The following is a 20190-nucleotide window of genomic DNA, read 5'->3' as shown; positions in this document are numbered from 1 at the left end:
TCATTTTTGAGGATTTTAAATAGCTCAACTGGAATTCCATCGCTTCCCCTAGCTTTGTTTGTAGTAATGCTTCCTAAAGCCCACTTGACTTCACACTCCAGGGTATCTGGTTCTAGGTGAGTGACCACACCTTTGTGATTATCTGGTAGTTAAGACCTTTTGTGTACAGTTCTTTTGTGTATTTTTGCCACCTCTCTTGCTTCTATTGTCATTTCTTTCCTTTATTGTGCCTGTCTGCATGAAATATTTCCTTAATATCTCTACTTTTCTTGAAGAGTTCTCTAGTCTTTACCATTCTACTGTTTTCCTCTATTTCTTTGCATTGTTCACTTAAGAATGATTTCTTACCTCTCCTTTCTCTTTCTTGGAACTCTGCATTCAGTTCAGTATATCTTTCCCTTTCACCTTTGCCTTTCACTTCTCTTATTTCTCAGCTATTTGTCAGGCCTCCTCAGACAACCATTTTGCATTCTTACATTTCTTTTTCTTGGGCATGGTTTTGGTTATCGCCTCCTATACAATGTTAAAAACCTCCATCCACAGTTCTTCAGGTACTCTGTGTATCAGATCTAATCCCTTCAATCTATTTGCCACTTCCACTGTAATCATAGAAATAAAGAAAGAAAGAAAGTCTGACTCTGCGACCCCATGGACTGTAGTCTACCAGGCTTCTCAGTCCGTGGGATTTTCCAGGCAAGAGTACTGGTGTGGGTTGCCATTTCCTTCTCCAGGGGATCTTCCTGACCCAGGGATCGAACCCAGGTCTCCTGCATTGCAGGCAGACGCTTTACCCTCTGAGCCACCAGAGGAGCCTGTATAATCATAAGGGATTTGATTTAGGTTATTTCCTAAATAGCCTAGTAGTTTTCCCTACTTTCTTCAATTTTAGTAATTTTGCAATAAGAAGTTCATGATCTGAGTCCCAGTCAGATCTAGGTCTTTTTTTTTTTTTTTTGCCGATTGTACAGAGTTTCTTCATCTATAATATAGTATAAAATATTTGTATGTATGAGCTTCCCAGGTAGCACTAGTGGATAAGAACCTGCCAGCCAATGCAGGAGACATAAGAGACATGGATGTGATTGCTGTGTTGGGAAGATCCCCTGGAGGATGGCCCAGAAGCCCATACCAATATTCTTGTCTGGAGAATCCCATGGACAGAGGAGCCTTGCAGCCTGCAGTCCATGGGGTCACAAATAGTTGGACATGACTGAAGTGACTCATCACACACATACTTGTATATGTATAATATATATATGTATAAAACAATATGATAATATGTAATTCATGATTCTTTTGTAGTTAAGGTATATGAATGTTCTCTGGGAACTCTAAAGTACTATAGAAATGTAAGGGGCAAGCATTCATGCTGAAAATCACAGATATTCCTATATATTAATATCTTACTATCTAATAGAAGATTGATTTCCTTCTTGATGTTTTGTGAATTCCATTAGACAGTTACTGTATCCCTGAACCATGGATATCAGTAGTAATATTTCATGTTGAATGAAAGGAAATACGGCCTGGAAATAATTTTATTATTTTTTTCTCAACTGGATCAGATAAGGGAAGTTCACCACTGAATCACCAGACTAAATAGTGAGGCATTAATCAGAATTGCATCCAAGCTGTTTTAAAGGTTAAAATCTGCTCAAAGCCATGAAAATAATTTAAATTAAACATGGAACTTGCTCTTGCCATGTTGTTCTGTATACTTTCAAGTGGAAAGCACACAACATTCATTTAAAAGCATATTGAGTTATCAAAATGCAATGCAAAAATATGATATTTAGGTGGAAAAGGTCAGATTTGAAAAAAAGCAGGAGTCTCAAAAACTTGAAATGTCAAGATTCTTGGGAAAACTATGAAATAATTTTTAAGCTTACTATTTGATTAAAACTATTTCTCATAAAGTATAAGGAAAATGCAATATAGCAAATTTTGATACAACCCTTTTTTAAAAGGTGTGAGTGGTAAGTTCTTTCAAGGAAATTGTATTTTGAGACCCCAGAGTTGGAGGGTATGTTTGAAAGTATGAACTTAAAAATAAATGCTATTGCTTTGGTAATATTGGTATTTGGGGGAGTAATTTGACATCTTTGGAATTTTTAATACAAAGGTAACTCTATGTATGTGCATGAAGATCCACCTAGAGTTTCTTGGTAGAAGGAATTAGTAGACTCTATAAAGTAGTAGAAGGAATTAATTAAGAGTACATAAAGATGCATTTTTTGAAGTGAAATAGAATTCAAAAATTGAAAGTTCAAAATAATAACTTGAAAGCAATCAAATATTCATCTCAACTGTAGACAACTTTACTAGCAAATTAGGCCACTGGTTGCTAGTGGTACTAAAAGATAGAACTTGATTTCTAAAACTTTATATTTTTTGGAAATTGTGAGATCCTCTATTCCACTTTTGTATAGGGTATCTCTGGCCCTCTTGGAATTTATTGTTTGTTTCTATATAGATCATGGGGTATTTAGAATTCAATATTTTTATTTTAGGATATTCAGGAATTCTGGACAGCATCAAAGTTCAGAGAAAATGAGAAACAAAAGCAAAATTGTGATGAGAGTTATATTGGCTCTTTATTTATAAGGAGTCCTTTACCCCTAAGATTTCATTTCAGGGAAGGAGCAAAATTATTGGTGGGAAAAGGAACTTAGTTTATCTCATGAAATGGTGTTATTCATTTCTACTTATGTGGTATGATCTATCGAACTCCAGACCAACATAAATGCTTCCTGAAATTCTGCAAAACTTTTTCCTTCTGTTAAAGGAAGCAAAGGCTTTAGTGTACAACTTATGCAATGATTGATATTTCTGGTTTTTCCAAAGCAGAGATTCAGAAACTGTGAAGGAGCCAAAGAATACTTGATGGCCTAACTGACAATTGAGGAAAGGGACATAAAATAGGAAGAAAATTCTACCTTAAGGAAATAGATTCTTACTTCTTCACAGTTTCTTCTAGAAAAATCAGTAAATAAAGTCATCTTAAACTAACAATTATCTTGAGAGGAGTTTAGGAAGTTCACTTTTATTTTCCTTTTACTTTAAGGAATAATAATCAAACAGAAATCCAAACATACTTGTTAATCTGGAAGGATATCATCCTAATTGACAGTATTATATACAAAATACAAATATGAAGCATAATCTTTGTCAGAGCATCAATATGTTTAAAATAGTATTCTCTAGAGCTGCAGAAATCTCACAGTGGGCAACTTTTTGCTTACAAGTATGGCTTCTGTTTGCAAGAATGGTAGAATATAGGAGAGATTGTTTTTTTTAAGAAAAGAAATGGAAAAAGAAGTTTTCTGTCATAGATGTATTTTCTCACCATTTGAAATGGCGTTTTCATCCTTGTCCACTGTCTCTAATGTCCTCATTCTTCTGGCAAACACTCTTAAAGAATTTTTCAAAAACTTTATCATTCAGTACCTCTTTCAGGAAAGTTTTCATAGCTTCCCCTTCTTCAGGTTCCCCGATGAACTATGAGCTCCATAAACGCAACCAGTATACTTTAAAAATTATATATGCTCTGTACCAGAAACAGTGGTTGGCATGATACATGTAAGATCAAGACTGAATGGTACCGTTCTTCAGTCACCCAGTTGTGTCCCACTCTTTCTGACCCCATGGACTGCAGCACACCAGGCCTCCCTGTCCCTCACCATCTCCCGAAGTTTGCCCAAGTTCATGTCCATTGCATCGGTGATGCCATCCAGCCATCTCATCCTCTGATGCCCTCTTCTCCTTCTGCCCTCAATCTTTCCCAGCTTCAGGGTTTTCCAATAAGTCTGCTGTTCACATCAGATAACCAAAGTACTGGAGCTTCAGCCTCTGCATCAGTCCCTCCAACAAGTATTCAGGGTTGATTTCCCTTACAATTGACTGGTTTGATCTCCTTGCTGTCCAAGGGACTTTCAGGAGTCCTCTCAACCACTGCAGTTTGAAGGCATCAATTCTTTGGTGTTCTCCTTCTTTACAGTCCAACTCTCACAGCCATACGTGACCACTGGGAAGAAAATAGCTCTGACAATATGGACCTTTGTCCACAGAATCATGTCTCTGCTTTTTAACACACTATCTAGGTTGGTCATAGCTTTCCTTCCAAGATGCAATCATCTTCTGATTTCATGGCTGCAGTCACCATCCACAGTGATTTTAGAGCCCAAGAAGAGGAAATCTGTCACTACTTTCATCGTTTCCCCTTCTATTTGCCATGAAGTGATGGGACCGGATGACATGATCTTAGTTTTGTTTTTTTTTTTCTTTTTTTTAATATTTAGTTTTAAGTCAGCTCTTTCACTCTCCTCCTTTACCCTCATCAAGAGGCTCTTTAGTTCCACTTCACTTTCTGCCTTTAGAGTGGTATTATCCACATATCTAAGGTTGCTGTTTCTCCTGCCTATGTTGATTTCAACTTGTAACTCATCCAGCCCAGCATTTCTCATGATGTACTCAGCGTTTAGGTTAAACAAACAGGGTGACAGCAGACAGCCCTGTCAAGACTGAATATTTAAGTAAAATAATCAGCGATATGCTTTTGACTTCCTCCTCTCACAAATTCATTTTATTTTTTAAGACCTGATTTTAATTTCCTTCATCAGCAGTTTCTCTCCTATGGCACGTTATTCATATTCCTACCAATATATTGATTCTGTTTCATGATGATGTAATTTGATTGTATTCCCACCAAAGTGGAGATGTTCATGGTTTTTTATTTTTCTTTCTCACGCAGGCACCTTGTAAATGACATGGTAGACATTCTAGATATGCTTAAAAGAGAGGATGAGTAGCACCAATGAAAATTGTGCATGCAAACAAATTGATTTCTAATTAATATCCCAAATAACAGTTTGCTTAGAAATAGGAATTGCTATATCATAAGCTTGGGAGAATATTGTGATTGAGGAGAAATTTTCCTTGGGGTATGTTGAAATCTCCTGGCATGATACTGGACTGGCATATTTTTTCCTGTTAGTGATTACATCAATTTTTCTTTCATTTCTTTTGAAGTTATGGTATTAGGTGTATCCCAAATTATAGTCATTATGTGTTTTTGGTGAAAAAAATCTGTCATCATCATAAAGTGATCCTTAATATGAAGTCAGAATCTAATAAGGAAAACAGAAACTGCACAAAGTGCTTCAAACAGAAGGAATTTAAAGCCCAATATTAAATGACCCAGGAGAGTTGGGAGTTCAACAGGGAATGTTAACACAACTGAAAAATTCACAGCAGAAGGAGACCACTGCTATGCTTGCTAGACTGGAGGAAAGAGGGAAGGAGCTGAGGCAACTAAGCCAGAAGCAGGGAAGAGTCGTTCAGCCCGAGCTTCAAATACAGACAAGGGAGGAAGCACTGGACACAGGTCCCAGCGCGCTGAGAGAAGGGTTGAAACACACTGACTTCCCTTCCTCCCCTGTGCAGTCTCTTGCTGATGCCGCTCTTTGGTCAGATGACAGGGAGCCTGCAGAGCCAAAACCCCTGTATTAATGGGAATAGCTGGAAAGAGTGAGAAATGGATCCAAGGCAAAATAGGCCAGATTCCAGCATATCCTTTTTAATTTTGGGGGTAGTGTAAAATCTAATACTTTATCAAGGTTAAAAGTTTCAATTTGGAAGTTTTGTCTGGTATAAATTTGTTTCCATCCTTTTACTTCCTTCCAACTGTTTTATTCTTATCTTCAATATAGGTTTTAGTAAATAATACATGGCTGGATTTTTCTTCTTATTCTATTTCTGCACATTATTTTTCTATAACTAGAAGATTTTTATTTTCTTTGTACCATAACTTTTCTGTGATTTCCATTTACTTTGCCTTTGTGTGTCTTATGAGTTATATGTATATTCTATTTATTTATTATTTATCATAGAAAATGTAAATGGTCAAAATCTAAATGTTAGCATTTAATCTTTGCCTCTCTTACAATGTTAAGCATCTAAAGTCATTTATCTTTCAAGCTTCCCCTCTAAAAATACATTAATTTCAATTGTAGCCATATCTATTTTATATGCTATAGTTATTAAATGTTAGTTTTATATTATTTAACCCTATATAGCTTTATTTTTGCTGTATTTAGCCAGTGTTTGTTCAGATATACCCACATACTTACTGATATCTTTCTTCTCTTCATTCCTTTGTGCAGTACATTTCAGACATAGTGTCCTTTCTGAACAACATTCTGTACATTCTTTGGTGAAATCTCTTCTTGGCAAGCTTAGAAAATTCAATATCTACATTTCATACAAACTACTACACTTACTTACATATGTTCTTTTCCTAGGCACCCCCTCTTTCCTGTAATCACTGATAGTTGAGCAGAACCTAAAGTAATGACTAATATCATATTTTGCCAAATGCAGCTTATAAATTATCTTTTGTTCAAGTTACATGGTTTCCATTGACAACTGGCTTGTATTAGGCTATATTCTCCTTCCACAGGGAAGCTAAATAGGACAATTAAGAAAAAGGAATTTAATAGCCTCTACAATTTCAAATCACCAGGGAGGAAAGCATGGTCCATCTCTATCATTATAGTGAAAATATCCATTTGTGCCTTAGCTGGCATGAAGTCACAGAACAGAGCATTTCACTTAAACACAGGATCAGCTGGGATTTTCACATGACAACCTTCAGGGCAGAATTGGGACTCCACTTGAGTGAGCAATTAAACACAGTTAATCTTCCTAGGTAATTGCAGTTGTTGGCGTGGCTGTATCTCAGAATAGGTAATGAGGGATAATATGGGGATTATGAGTATTGTCATTTTACACACTGGTAGTAAAGCATAGGCTACCACTAGCTGAAGTATCCTTATCAGTTGTGCCTTTTATCTATCCATGTGACACGAGACAAACACATTTAGAAAGGCCAGTGTGTGTGCTCAGCTGGAAGATAATTTAATGTTTTAAATCACCTCTAATCTGGGCATCATTTATTTTGGAAATAGTATCTATGTAATAAAAATGATATATGGAGATGTGTCAGTTACGCCTTATTCCACATCACTCTTTTAGGTTTTAGAGAATGAAAGTGATGTTTTAGTGAAAACTACTGTTTCATTTTTCAGATAGTTTGTCCTCAGGTGTACAAGAATCTTACAAAAATATTTACAAATGATCAGATGATACATTGACATTGGCAATTTAAAAACAGTGTTTATGTGGTGATATGTTTGGTTCTTAAAGGAGTAGTAAAGATAATTTTTAAGGATAAATTAGCATTTATTCACATGTATATTAAATAATATTGAATTAGCATAAATTTATATCCTATAAATGCTGTTAATAACTTATTTCATTTACCTATCAATGTGTACTAAGAGAAAAAATGTAAAATAGGTTTATTTTAAATTTTTATGCCATTTTAGTGTGTAAAATATATATTTTCATAGACAATTTTTGATGAGTATTTTGTAGTTTAGCACTTCAGTGAATTAAGTAATCAAAAATGTACATCTGAAAGAAAATAAATTAGGGACTCCACAGATGGCACCTATAATCTTTACCTACTATTCTCTCACAGGTGGCAGAGAGAGTGAGATATCTAATATGTTTAATAAAGCAATGCACGCATTTCCATACCATTAATATGACACTTCTGTCATCCATCAAACTTCATTTTCCAGCAATGTTGAAATTAACTCTAAGGGTATCTGAGAATAGAATGACTTATAGTTTACTGTCCCTTCAATTTTTTATTTGTACTTTTTCTTTTCAGTACCTGACCAGGGTCAGTCTGTCAGAGTCCATATCCTAAGCAGTGACCTGAAATGGTCCTTAAAGTTTAAAGATGTGGCTGGTGATATCCCATTAGGCAGAAGTACAGGCTTCACCATCTGTTGGGTCCTATTCTTAGATTGCGTGCTGTCGCTTCAGTCGTCTCTGACTTCTTGTGACCCTATGGACTGTAGCCCTCCAGGATCCTCTGTCCATGGGACTTTCCAGGCAAGAATTCTGGAGTACTGAATTGCCATGTACTCCTCAAGGGAATCTTCTTGACCCAGGGATTGAACCCGCGTTTCTTAAGCCTTTTGCATTGGCAGGCGGGTTCTTTTATCATTAAGGCCACTTGGGAAGCCCTTTAGTTAAGTTGAAAATGGAGTTTAACCACGTGGAAATATTCTAAATCAGCTCTGTCATGACTCATTTTTCTATGCTTTTTACTTTAGTTCAAAGGCTATTTACCAGTGATACCGTAGAGTCATAGCTTCAAGTTGGTTAGTATTGTAACTTCAAAATAATATTGGTGGTATCTTGCCATATAATCTATGGTATATCCTGACTTTTCCTGCAAACCTCTGAATAGCTTTATATTATATTATTCCAAATTATGTTATAAATTTAAAAATAGCACAAACATTGATGTATTAAAACATTAAAATGTAAAAAAGAAGTGTAATTTAACTTTCTCAATAAAAATATATACTATAAAATAATACATTTTTCTATCTTATTAATCGTCTTCAAAGTTGGCCAAAAGGAAAATGGCAATTTTGAACCTCTTATATTCACTTAATCAAGGAAAACTAAATCTATCACTCATAATTTATAAGGGTGGACTTTTTTTTAATCCAGCACTTATCCAGTACAAAAGGAAATATGCACTTATGATGAAATGTTCAGAAAATTTTGTAGGAATTCAAAAGATACCATCTTAGAATTTAAAAAGTGTATTTTTACTTCTCCAGATTGACTTTTAGTAATCTTATTTATTTTATATATGAATATATTTTGTTTAATACTTCCCAATTTACATTTGTAATAACTATTCATACTAGCCCAAGGTGTATGATTCTCTCAAAAGTGATCCAAGTTTAGCAGAGTAAGATTTATCAGAATAGTGGAGTTCTACAAAATTTGCACTTGCTCTAATGTTTTTATTATCATTCATACATTGCTGTGGATCCAAAACTCAACTCCCACCTCTGAAAATTTTTCTGCTTTTTATACTTTCAAAATAACTCCAATTTATTTAGACACTGTTTCCTCAGGGTATAATGTGATCTGTTTGTCTCTCAGGCAAACATGTAAGCATGTTTATAAGTTTGTCAGAAAAATGAATGCAAACAAAATTTACATAAGATTCTAGACATGCATAAAATATTTACTTATATAATTTTTGTCATAGTGAGCCATCATCAAAAGTGTGAAGCAGTGTTTATTTTCTTAGCGATTCCTTTTATATTCTCTGATTCTACTGTGTCCCGCCCGCTTTGTCATCTTGCCCCTTCATTTAACTCTATGTCTAGATTCACTTGTCAAGATGAAAAGAACATCTTGTATATTTGTAACAGTGGCTAGTCTGTAGCATTTAAGATGGCCAGCAATCTCAAGGCAGTAAATGTTTTGGGATTCCTTTTATAATCAGTTAGAAATTATTTTAAGATTAGTATAAGGAAAATTTGTCAGAGAATATTTGGCCATTACTTAGTAACTTAATCAATCATTTGTATGGCCTAAAAAGAAGTTTAACTTTTTTCAAACACTGAGAAATGAATATGTCAATTTTAGCTAAGTTAGACTACTGTACAGATTTCTCCCACATCTCAGTGGTTTACAACAACCAAAGTTTATTTCTCCCTAAAGCAGTATGCCCATCATGTGTCATCTATGGGCCTGCTGCATGAATTCATGTCTTCAGTTTGACACCTTGACTGAAGAAGCAGCCCTCGTGTGGGACATCGCCAGTCTTGTGACAGATGGAAAACATCTTGTGAAGCACCTGTCAGTTCTTTGAGCTTCCATTCAGAAATGACACAATTCTTTCCTCTCAAATTTTCATTTTAGATCAAACCATGACTCTACCAGCTACCACATAGAATATGCTTTTATATATGACTTTTACAGTTATTAAATGACTTTCTTTATATAAAGTGATCAGCAACTTTTAAATAAATTCTAATAACCAGTTTCATCAGGAAAAACCAAATGATGTGAGTTCAAACAAAATTGATATAGTCAGGGAAATTTTAGATCATTTGCAGAGCCATCAGTAAACATCTGATGTATGAATAAGTGCATAAAAAACAAATATTACCTCATAAAATCATGTATAATATCAAAGAAGTTCTGTTTATTTTCAGCTGATGGTTATGCTATCTGCTCCTTCCCTCCTCTTCCCCTTCCTTCCCTCTGTCTTTTTCTTCTGTCTTCACTCTCTTACTCACTCTCACATGTTATTTATGGAAACATTCTAAATAGACTTAGATTCATAATAAATATAGGAGTGTTGATGAATATACACAAATAAGTATCCCTAGTATTCCTAAGAATATAAATTATACACTTATTATAATAAATCCAGGGCTTCTGAGATTTATAATTCACTTTTAAGTTATATTAGTTTTCTGATATTTAATATTTTGGTGGCTTTTCCAAGTTAAATCAAATTTCTGATTACTTCGTAAGTTTTTACTATCCTTTGAAGCTCAGGGAATGTTATTCCTGAGTTTACATCCTACAGTTATAAATAACTACAAGACCTATGAATAACTCTTGATCATCTCCACTCTTGCTGTTCAACTATGAAAAGTCTATAACAAACCCCTGGCACTGTTACTGAGCATTAAGCTTTAATGCCACCATTTTCTTTAAATAACTATTAAAGATACTCCATAGCAATCTTGTTGTGTAATGATGACGCTAATACTATCAAATGAATGCATACCGTTAAAAACGATTCATTGAACCTTTGTATTTGTAAACAGCTACAGCACTTGTCTCCTTGTTTGTCCCAAGCTAAACCCCAGTGTCTGTGCCTCAAGTTTCAGATCCCTCAAACTGTCCCATCGTCTCTTCAGATCTTCCACCTATAATAACCTCACCAAGACTAGGGGGTCCCCCCATCATCTAATATTTTAGTCTGTCTCAAAGACTTCTGATTTCATTTTATTTTGTTCAAATTTCTGTCATAGAATAATATTTTTAGAAAAAATTCATATTCTTATACATGGATAATGTTAGGTAGAAAGCTTGAAACAGGATCTGTACTTAAAGATGAAATGTCATGGACAAAAGACTATGTGCTTAAGGCTCAGAAACAGGCCAAGTGGTTTGTTATAGACATTTCATAGTTGAAGGCAGAAGTGGAGATGATCAAGAGTTATTCATAGACGTTTTAAGTGGGGCTTCCCAGGTAGCACTAGTGGTAAAGAACCTGCCTGCCAATGCAGGCAACATAAGAGATACTGGTTCGATCCCTGGGTCAGGAAGATCCCCTGGATGAGAGACTGGCAACCCACTCCAGTATTCTTGCCTGGAGAATCCCATGAACAGAGGCGCCTGGCGGGCTACAGGCCATAGCGTTGCAAAGATCTGGACACAACTGAAGCCCCTTAGGACACACAGGTAGCTGTTGTTGCTGTTGTTCAGTCCCTAAGACGTGCCCAACTCTGCGACTCCATGGACTGCAGCACGCCGGGCTTCTCTGCCCTTCACCACCTCCCAGAGTTTGCTCAGACTCATGTTCACAGAGTCAATGATGCCATCCAACCATCTCATCCTCTGTTGCCCTCTTCTCCTCCTGCCTTCAGTCTTTCCCAGCATCAGGGTTTGTCCAATGAATTGGCTCTTCACATCAGGTGGCCAAAGTGTTGGAGCTCCAGCATCAGTCCTCCCAATGAATATTCAGGGTTGATTTCCTTTAGAATTGACTGATTTGATCTCCTTGCTATCCAAGGGACTCAAGAGTCTTCTCCAGCACAACAATTTGAAAGCCTCAATTCTTTGGCCTCATCCTTCTTTATGGGCCAAGTCTCACATCCGTACATGACTGCTGGAAAAACGTAGCTTTGACATTACAGACTTTTGTTGGCAAAGTGATCTCTCTGCCTTTTAATATGCTGTCTAGGTTTATCATACTTTTCCTTCCAGGGGGCACGTGTCTTAATTTCATGGCTGCAGGTAGCTTTAGTGAGCATTAAAAATATTATATCTGAAACACGAGTAATCTCAAATCTTCTATTTTATGTAGATTTTTTTCTTTTCAGAAACTGAGAATACACTAAAATAAAATATATCACTTGCCATCTTAAATATCTAAATTCCTTTATGAAAACATTATTTTATGAAATGAGTTCATTTTTATTTAATACTTTATTGCTTCAGGATGAAAAATGTTGGAGTAATAACTAATCATTAAGTTCTTAATATATTGTGTAAGGGATAAATTGGGAATGCACTTAATCTGTTTGTGTTCACATGATTAATAATACACAGAGAGCCAGGGGACCTGAAAAGTCAGATCCCATTGCCTTTAGTGGACACAATAAAAACTACTGATGCTTTGAAAGTTTGGCAAGTGTGCCTGGGACTCCAGGGCCTCATTCCACTATCCCAAGTCCTAGGCAGGAGAACACCAAACAAACAAAAACCTGTCCATAATACAGGTCAAGATGTTAATGAATTATTTTGAAAAAATTAAATTGAATGCAAATACCTATAAATAACAAAATTTTAAATAAAAACACAATCAGTGTAGTAAGTGATAGGGAAGATATATATATATATATATATATTTTTTTTTTTTAATGAAGTGTATGGGAAAGCCTCAGCAGCTTGGGAACCATCTTACATAGTATGAAAAAAATGTGATGTGAATGTCCATATTTAGGTGTGTATTTACAGATTTTTCTTGTGAAAATAGTGTGGGTTGCATCACATTTATAAGGAAGCCTCTCCATCTGAATAGTTTAAGATTTAGCAATTTTCATGATATTATTTATGTGAGCATCATATATGAAAGTGAGCTAGGACAAAAAGTATAAAAACAGAAGACAAATTCTTGCCCAGAATCTAAAATTTACTAACAATATCACTATCCATTTGGAAGAGGTTGTGTAGAAAAGAAGTATGAGCTCTAAATCCAGGAAGCATGTGTTTTTGTTTTGAAATACCCCCCAATTAGCTCTTAGATTTTGAGAAATTTATTTAATCATTCTGTGCCTCAGTTTCTTCAATTGTAAAATGAATTTCAACTGTGAAATGAATTACAGCGCCTATCTCATGGGGTTCCTGTGAGGTTAAATAAGTGAAAAATATGCAGCTCTTAGAAGTAGTTGACTTGCTATATTATTTGACACAGCTATAATAATGACTAAAACACTGTTTTAGATAATATCATAGCTGTTATTATTTGAGGAAACAAGGACACCATGCAAATTAATGTGGTTTTTTTTTTTTATAAAAATCCTATAAAAATTACTAAGCCTACTTTTTGAAGAACAAACTTTTAAACACTCAAAATGTCTTAGCAACATTACATCCAATTCAATGCCTATCCCATTTACTCTTGTATCAATAGATACAGTGATTAACATTGTTCAAAGAACAGTAATAAAACCAGATCCTTTAAAAAAAAAAAAAAATCCATAGCTTGCTGCTACTGCTGCTGCTAAGTCACTTCAGTCCTGTCCGACTCTGTGCGACCCCATAGACGGCAGCCCATCAGGCTCCCCTGTTCCTGGGATTCTCCAGGCAAGAACACTGGAGTGGGTTGTCATTTCCTTCTCCAATGCATGAAAGTGAAAAGTGAAAGTGAAGTCGCTCAGTCGTGTCCGACTCTTAGCGACCCCATGGACCACAGCCTACCAGGCTCCTCCATCCATGGGATTTTCCAGGCAAGAGTACTGGAGTGGGGTGCCATTGCCTTCTCCGAATCCATAGCTTAGTTTCCAGTAATTCAGACTACTCTTCACTCTAATTATTTCAAATTATGTGCTCAGTCATGTCTGACTCTTTGCGACCCCATGGTCTTTAGCCTGCCAGTATCCTCTGTCCATGGCGTCAAGAATACTGGAGTGGGTTGCCATTTCCTCCTCCAGGGATCTTCCCGACCCAGGGATTGAACCCATGCATCCTGTGTCTCCTGAATTTGCAGGATTAGGCACTGTTAATTGACAAAAAGGCTGATGTAAGGTTACCTGGATTTATTAAATATTATTAAAAGATCCAACCCCAAGGACTTAGTAGCCTCATTTTTTGGAAGACTTATTGAAAATGTTAACTATTTGGGTACCTGATTTAAAAAAATAAACCTAATATAAAGGCTAGTCCACAACGTGGCCCTGCTTGAAACCCAGCCAGCAGCTATAAGCACTATTATAAGCTCTGGTTGTCATTGTAACCTTTCATCAAGAGGCCTCACTTCATGTTCTGAACACAGGTATGCTTTAGTTTAAGTAAACATTAAGATTTAGTTCTGAAATCTAAGGACACAATCCACAAAATAAAATCACAGTAGTTTTTTCTGCTATTACAATGATCCTGTATAAAACTCCTCCATATTAAACTACCTTTCCAGATAGGTAGAAATTATATTTGCAAAATTTCAAATTATAAGACTGCATTATTAAGAGTTACACAGTGTAGATATAAAATAAACACCCACATTGGTTTTAACTAAGAAGAATAAGTATAAATTGCAAAAATTTGAGTTCTTTTAGTAGTTCAGATAAGTACAGACACAGATATATAATCACCATTTTGAAATCGGTGGCCTAGCATTTGAAATAAACATATATTGAGAACATTTTCTTTTCACTTGGTTAAGGGTGGGTAAGTTATCTAAAAAAGGATGACTTCTTGCTATTACTAACTATTTTTAATATATTAACCAAAATGCATTAATGCTAACTTTTAAATTGTGAAGTCATTGTCTGTTCTCTGTGACCTGAAGATGTCCTGTTTTAAATCCATTAAATAAAATTATGTGACACTGAGCTTAATTAATTACACCTACCCAGCCGCTGAAAGTCAGGCATTAAAATGGGATATTGATCTATAAGAAGGCTGTTGTGTTATAACAGTTATGTAATTAGCTACAGGTAGGTTTTGCAAGCAATAGTAGGATAATTGCCAGTAATAAAACAGGGGCTTGTAGCTAATTTAATCTATTATAGAAGAATGTTTCACCAAAATGTTACTAAGCACTTAAGGCCTGTTTTAAAAGAGCAAATCATAATTTCCCTTGTTCACCTGGGTTGTTACAAATTAAGTGGATAAATTCACTGGTCTCCAATAAAAGCTTTATTTTAATAACTGCTTTCTTAAACTTCTTTCCTATCTTATTGTAGCCATGCTGACATCAATAACTGATTATAAAGCATCACTGATTTCCCCTGGAGACATTTTTGCTATTTCTTATAGTTAGTTCTCTAAACCAAATATAAAAGTTGTGTTTCTTTTCCATTTTCCAAGCCTTCATTTACAACATAAACATGCCCACTAATTGAATGTCATTTCTCTTACTCAAATTTTATTTCCTTGTAACAAGTATCTACTTGAAAGTGACAAGAACCTTAGAAAAACACATTTCATTGCTTAAATTAGTCTGTAAAATATGCACATATGCTGCTTACCTTTTAGTTTCTAAGGTTAAACCACAGTTGCCACAGTTCATTAATACCTACTCTACCAGTACTAATCACTTTTTAATAAATTTAAACAATTTAAACATTGAAAAAGAGCTATTTAGTAATAGTTTTATAGCTTATTTTAAAAAACAATTTGCCCTGGACCATATAAAGTGGCTAGGATTTCCTTTGACTTTTTCTCAAGTGTTAGTTTTGTTTCCTGACCACATTCCAAAATACTGCATATGTGATTTTTTATGAATATGCAATGACTGGCTGCTTCATCCTTATATGCCAGCAATCCCCACAGCAGGAAATCTGTCTGATGCTTTCAATTTAGGAGCTACAAGTATGCCTCACTGTGTACCACGCACTTTCTGGAATATGCAGTGCCATAGTTACTGTGTGTAATTATGCTAAGTGTGTACAACACATTTTCAGAAAAGGCCACTCACACTTCAGTACCTTGAATGGCACTGAGATGTCCATACACAGCAACCTCTAGTCTAATTTTAATTTCTAAAATATGTTTAGCTCTGTAATTTGCAATAGTTATCCTTCACTACTTGCAGATTCTGTATTTGCCAATTTGCCTACTCTAATATTTTTATTATGTGTATTTAAAGTGTGCAACTTGATAATTTGATATATGCATACATTGTGAAATAATTACCATGATCAAAGTAATTAACATTTTCATTATCTCGCACACACATTATGTGTGTGTGTGTGTGTTGAGGTCACTTAAGATTTACCCTCTGAGCAATTTCGTGTAAACAGTATTGTTGCCAATGTTCACTATGTTATACATCAGATCTTCACAACTTATTCTTCTTGCATACCTGAAACTTTGTACCCCTTAACCAATATCTTCTTATTCCCCCATCACCCCAGATCCTGGTAAACACCATTCTACTCTATTAACATTATTAGCAACCCTAAAATCAATACTTACAATGCTTTCTTCATTCACAGATATGCACAGAGTAACAAGTCCCCAGATGAGCACTTTTCCAGCTAAGGTTAAACAAGGTGACACCCTGATTTCTCATTTCAGTTCTCAGACTATAAACAAGTGTCTTTTTCTTTTCTGTTCAGCACCATGTTTTTCACATTTTTTGTGTTTTTTTGCTAGTGATTTCACTGATTAAACTGGCCCCCAAGTGTAGCATACTGAAGTCCTGTCTAGTTTTCCTAAGCACAGAAGGTTGTGATGTGCTGTATGGAGGAAAGGAGTAGTATTAGATAAACTTGGATCAGAGAGGAGTTATGGTGCTGGTGGTCATGTGCTCAGTGTTAACAAATCAACAACATTGTCATTCAGAAAAAGGAACAGGATATTGCCAGTCTATATGTGAAATTTCTCTGGAAGGTAGTAATGTAACATTTATGATGTATGATTAAGTTATGAAAAAGGTAGAAAAGTGGCTAAATTTGTGGACTCATAAGATAACTGATTAAAAAGTGCAGTAAGGGAATTCCCTGGAATTCCTGTGGTTAGGATTCTGCACTCTCACTGCTGGGGCCCTGGATTCAAGTTGAGTTGTATGGCTGAAAAGAGTGTGTGTATACACACACACACACACACACACACACACACACATATGTATATATATGCTGTCTACTATGTAGTAGTAGAAGCTGTTCTGAAGCTGAAAACCAAAGAAATTTATGGTTATGTTACAATGCCAAAGAATGCTCAAACTATTGCACAATTGCATTCATCTCACACCCTAGCAAAGTAATGTTCAAAATTCTCCAAGTCAGGCTTCAACAGTACATGAACTGTGAACTTCCAGATGTTCAAACTGGATTTAGATAAGGCAGAGGAACCAGAGATCAAATTGCCAACATCCGTCGGATCATCAAAAAAGCAAGAGAGTTCAGAAAAACATCTACTTCTGCCTTATTGACTATGCCAAAGCCTTTGACTGTGTGGATCACAACAAACAGTGTAAAATTCAAGACATGGGAATACCAGACCACCTGACCTGCCATACAGATATATTATCTGTATGGCAGGTCAGGAAGCAAAAGTTAGAGCTGGACATGGAACAACAGGATGGTTCCAAATCAAGAAAGGAGTACATCAAGGAAGTATATTGTCACCCTGCTTATTTAACTTATATGCAGAGTACATCATAAGAAACACTGGGCTGGATGAAGCACAATCTAGAATCAAGATTGCTGGGGGAAATATCAACAACCTCAGATATGCAGATGATACCACCCTTATGGCAGAAAGCAAAGAAGAACCAAAGAGCCGCTTGATGAAAGTGAAAGAGGAGAGGGAAAAAGTTGGTTTAAAACTCAACATTCAGAAAACTAAGATCATGGCATCCAGTCCCATCACTTCATGGCAAATAGATGGGGAAACAGTGGGAAAAGTAACAGACTTTATTTTTTGGGGCTCCAAAATCACTGCAGATGGTGACTGCAGCCATGAAATTAAAAGATGCTTGCTCCTTGGAAGGAAAGTTATGACCAACCTAGACAGCATATTAAAAAGCATAGAGACTTGACTTTACCAACAAAGGTCCGTCTAGTCAAAGCTATGGTTTTTCCAGTGGACATGTATAGATGTTTGTGTTGGACTATAAAGAGAGCTGAGCACCAAAGAATTGATGCTTTTGAACTGTGGTATTAGAGAAGACCCTTGAGAGTCCCTTGGACTACAGGAGATCCAACCGGTCCATCCTAAAGGAAGTCAGTCCTGAATATTCATTGGAAGGACTGATGTTGAAGCTGAAACTCCAATACTTTGGCCACCTGATGTGAAGAACTGACTTATTTGAAAAGACCCTGATGCTGGGAAAGATTGAAGGCAAGAGGAGAAGGGGAGGACAGTGGATGAAATGACTGGGTGGCACCACCGACTCAATGGACATGAGTTTGAGTAAAGTCTGGGAGTTGACAATGAACAGGGAGGCCTGGTGTGCTGAAGTCCATGGGGTCACAAAGAGTTGAATACGATAGAGCAACTGAACTGAACTGAACCCAGGGTCAGGAAATCACTAAATTCTTCGCAGCTAGCATTTTATTATTACAGCAATACTTTATATAAGTAATTATTTAAAAGAAACCCATATTAAGTAAGGTGTCTTTAAACAGAAATATACATAAAGCAAGGTTATGTAGTGATTAATTAGTTTTAAAAATGTTTTGACCAAAGGTTCAAGGAACCTAACCCACGGTTAGTCCTAGGAGTTTTGTTTAGTATTTGCTAATTCAGATCTCAGGGGGAATTTCTGGAAATAACTCTCAAAAATAATGAGAATTACAGGAAGTTAAAGAGAGTACAGAGAAGCTCTTCACCCAGTTTCTCTCCAATGGTTACATCTTATATCCAGCATATCTAGAATATGATATCAAAACCAGGATGTTGACTTTGGTGCAATATGTGTGAATATATTTCTCTGTCATTTTTTTTAATCACATGTAGAGAAGGATGTTGATGTCTACAGCTTTAATTGTGGATTTGTCTTTCATTTAAATTTTATCATTTTTTTCACATCTAATATTATTTTTTGATGTTGTTTTGGTTTTTTTTATATACACATTGAATATCACCATATTTGCTTCATGTGGAAACCCTTTAATAATCATATAACAGTAAATGAGAACATAATATCTATCTATGGTAAAACACTTCTTCATGTGGCAATCTATTGTAAATAATTTCAGTTCAGTTGCTCAGTCATGTCGAACTCTTTGAGACCCGATGGACTGCCAGGCTTCCCTGTCCATCACCAACTGCCAGAGCTTTCTCAAGCTCATGTCCATCAACTCAGTAATGCCATACAACCATCTCATCCTTTGCCGTCCCCTTCTCCTCCTGCCTTCAATTTTTCCCAGCGTCAGAGTCTTTTCAAATGAGTCAGTTCTTCATATCAGGTGGTCAAAGTATTGGAGCTTCAGCTTCAGCATCAATCCTTACAATGAGTATCCAGGATTGATTTCCTCTAGGATTGACTGGTTGGATCTCCCTGCAGTCCAAAGAACTCCCAAGAGTCTTCTCCAACACCACAGTTCAAAAGCATCAATTCTTCAGTGCTCAGCTTTCTTTATGGTCCAGCTTTCACATCCATACATGACTACTGGAAAAACCATAGTTTTGACTAGATGGACCTTTGTTGGTAAAGTGATGTATCTGCTTTTTAACATGCTGTCTATGCTGGTCATAGCTTTTCTTCCAAGGAGCAAGCATCTTTTAATTTCATGGCTGCAGTCACCATCTGCAGTGATTTTGGAGCCCCCAAAAATAAAGTCTGTCACTGTTTACACTGTTTCCCCATCTATTTGCCATGAAGTGATGGGACTGGATGCCATGATCTTAGTTTTCTGACTTGAGTTTTAAGCCAACTTTTACACTCTCCTTTCACTTTCATCAAGAGACTCTTTAGTTCCTCTTCAATTTCTGCTATAAGGGTGGTGTTACGTGCATATCTGAGGTTATGGATATTTCTCCTTGCAATCTTGATTGTAGCTTGTGCTTCATCCAGTCTGGTATTTTCATGATACTCTGAATAGAAATTAAATAAGCAAGGTGCAGCCTTGACGTACTCCTTTCCCAATTTGGAACCAGCCCATTGTCCCACATCTGGCTCTAACTGTTGCTTCTTGACCTGAATACAGGTTTCTCAGGAAGCAGATAAGATGGAAAAACAACTGTGGAAAATTCTTAAAGAGATGGGAATACCAGACCACCTTACCTGTCTCCTGAGAAATCTGTAAGCATTTTAGCAGTGATTAAATGTTCCTCTATAACTTTTCAAGAATAGTACATATTATTCTATTAAATAATTATACCCACAAGTCATTT

This window comes from Cervus elaphus, chromosome 9 (genome assembly GCF_910594005.1).
Source record: "Cervus elaphus chromosome 9, mCerEla1.1, whole genome shotgun sequence".
Classification (NCBI taxonomy): Eukaryota; Metazoa; Chordata; class Mammalia; order Artiodactyla; family Cervidae; genus Cervus; species Cervus elaphus.
The sequence above is the reverse complement of the archived record's forward strand: the minus strand, read 5'-3'. Positions refer to the sequence as shown.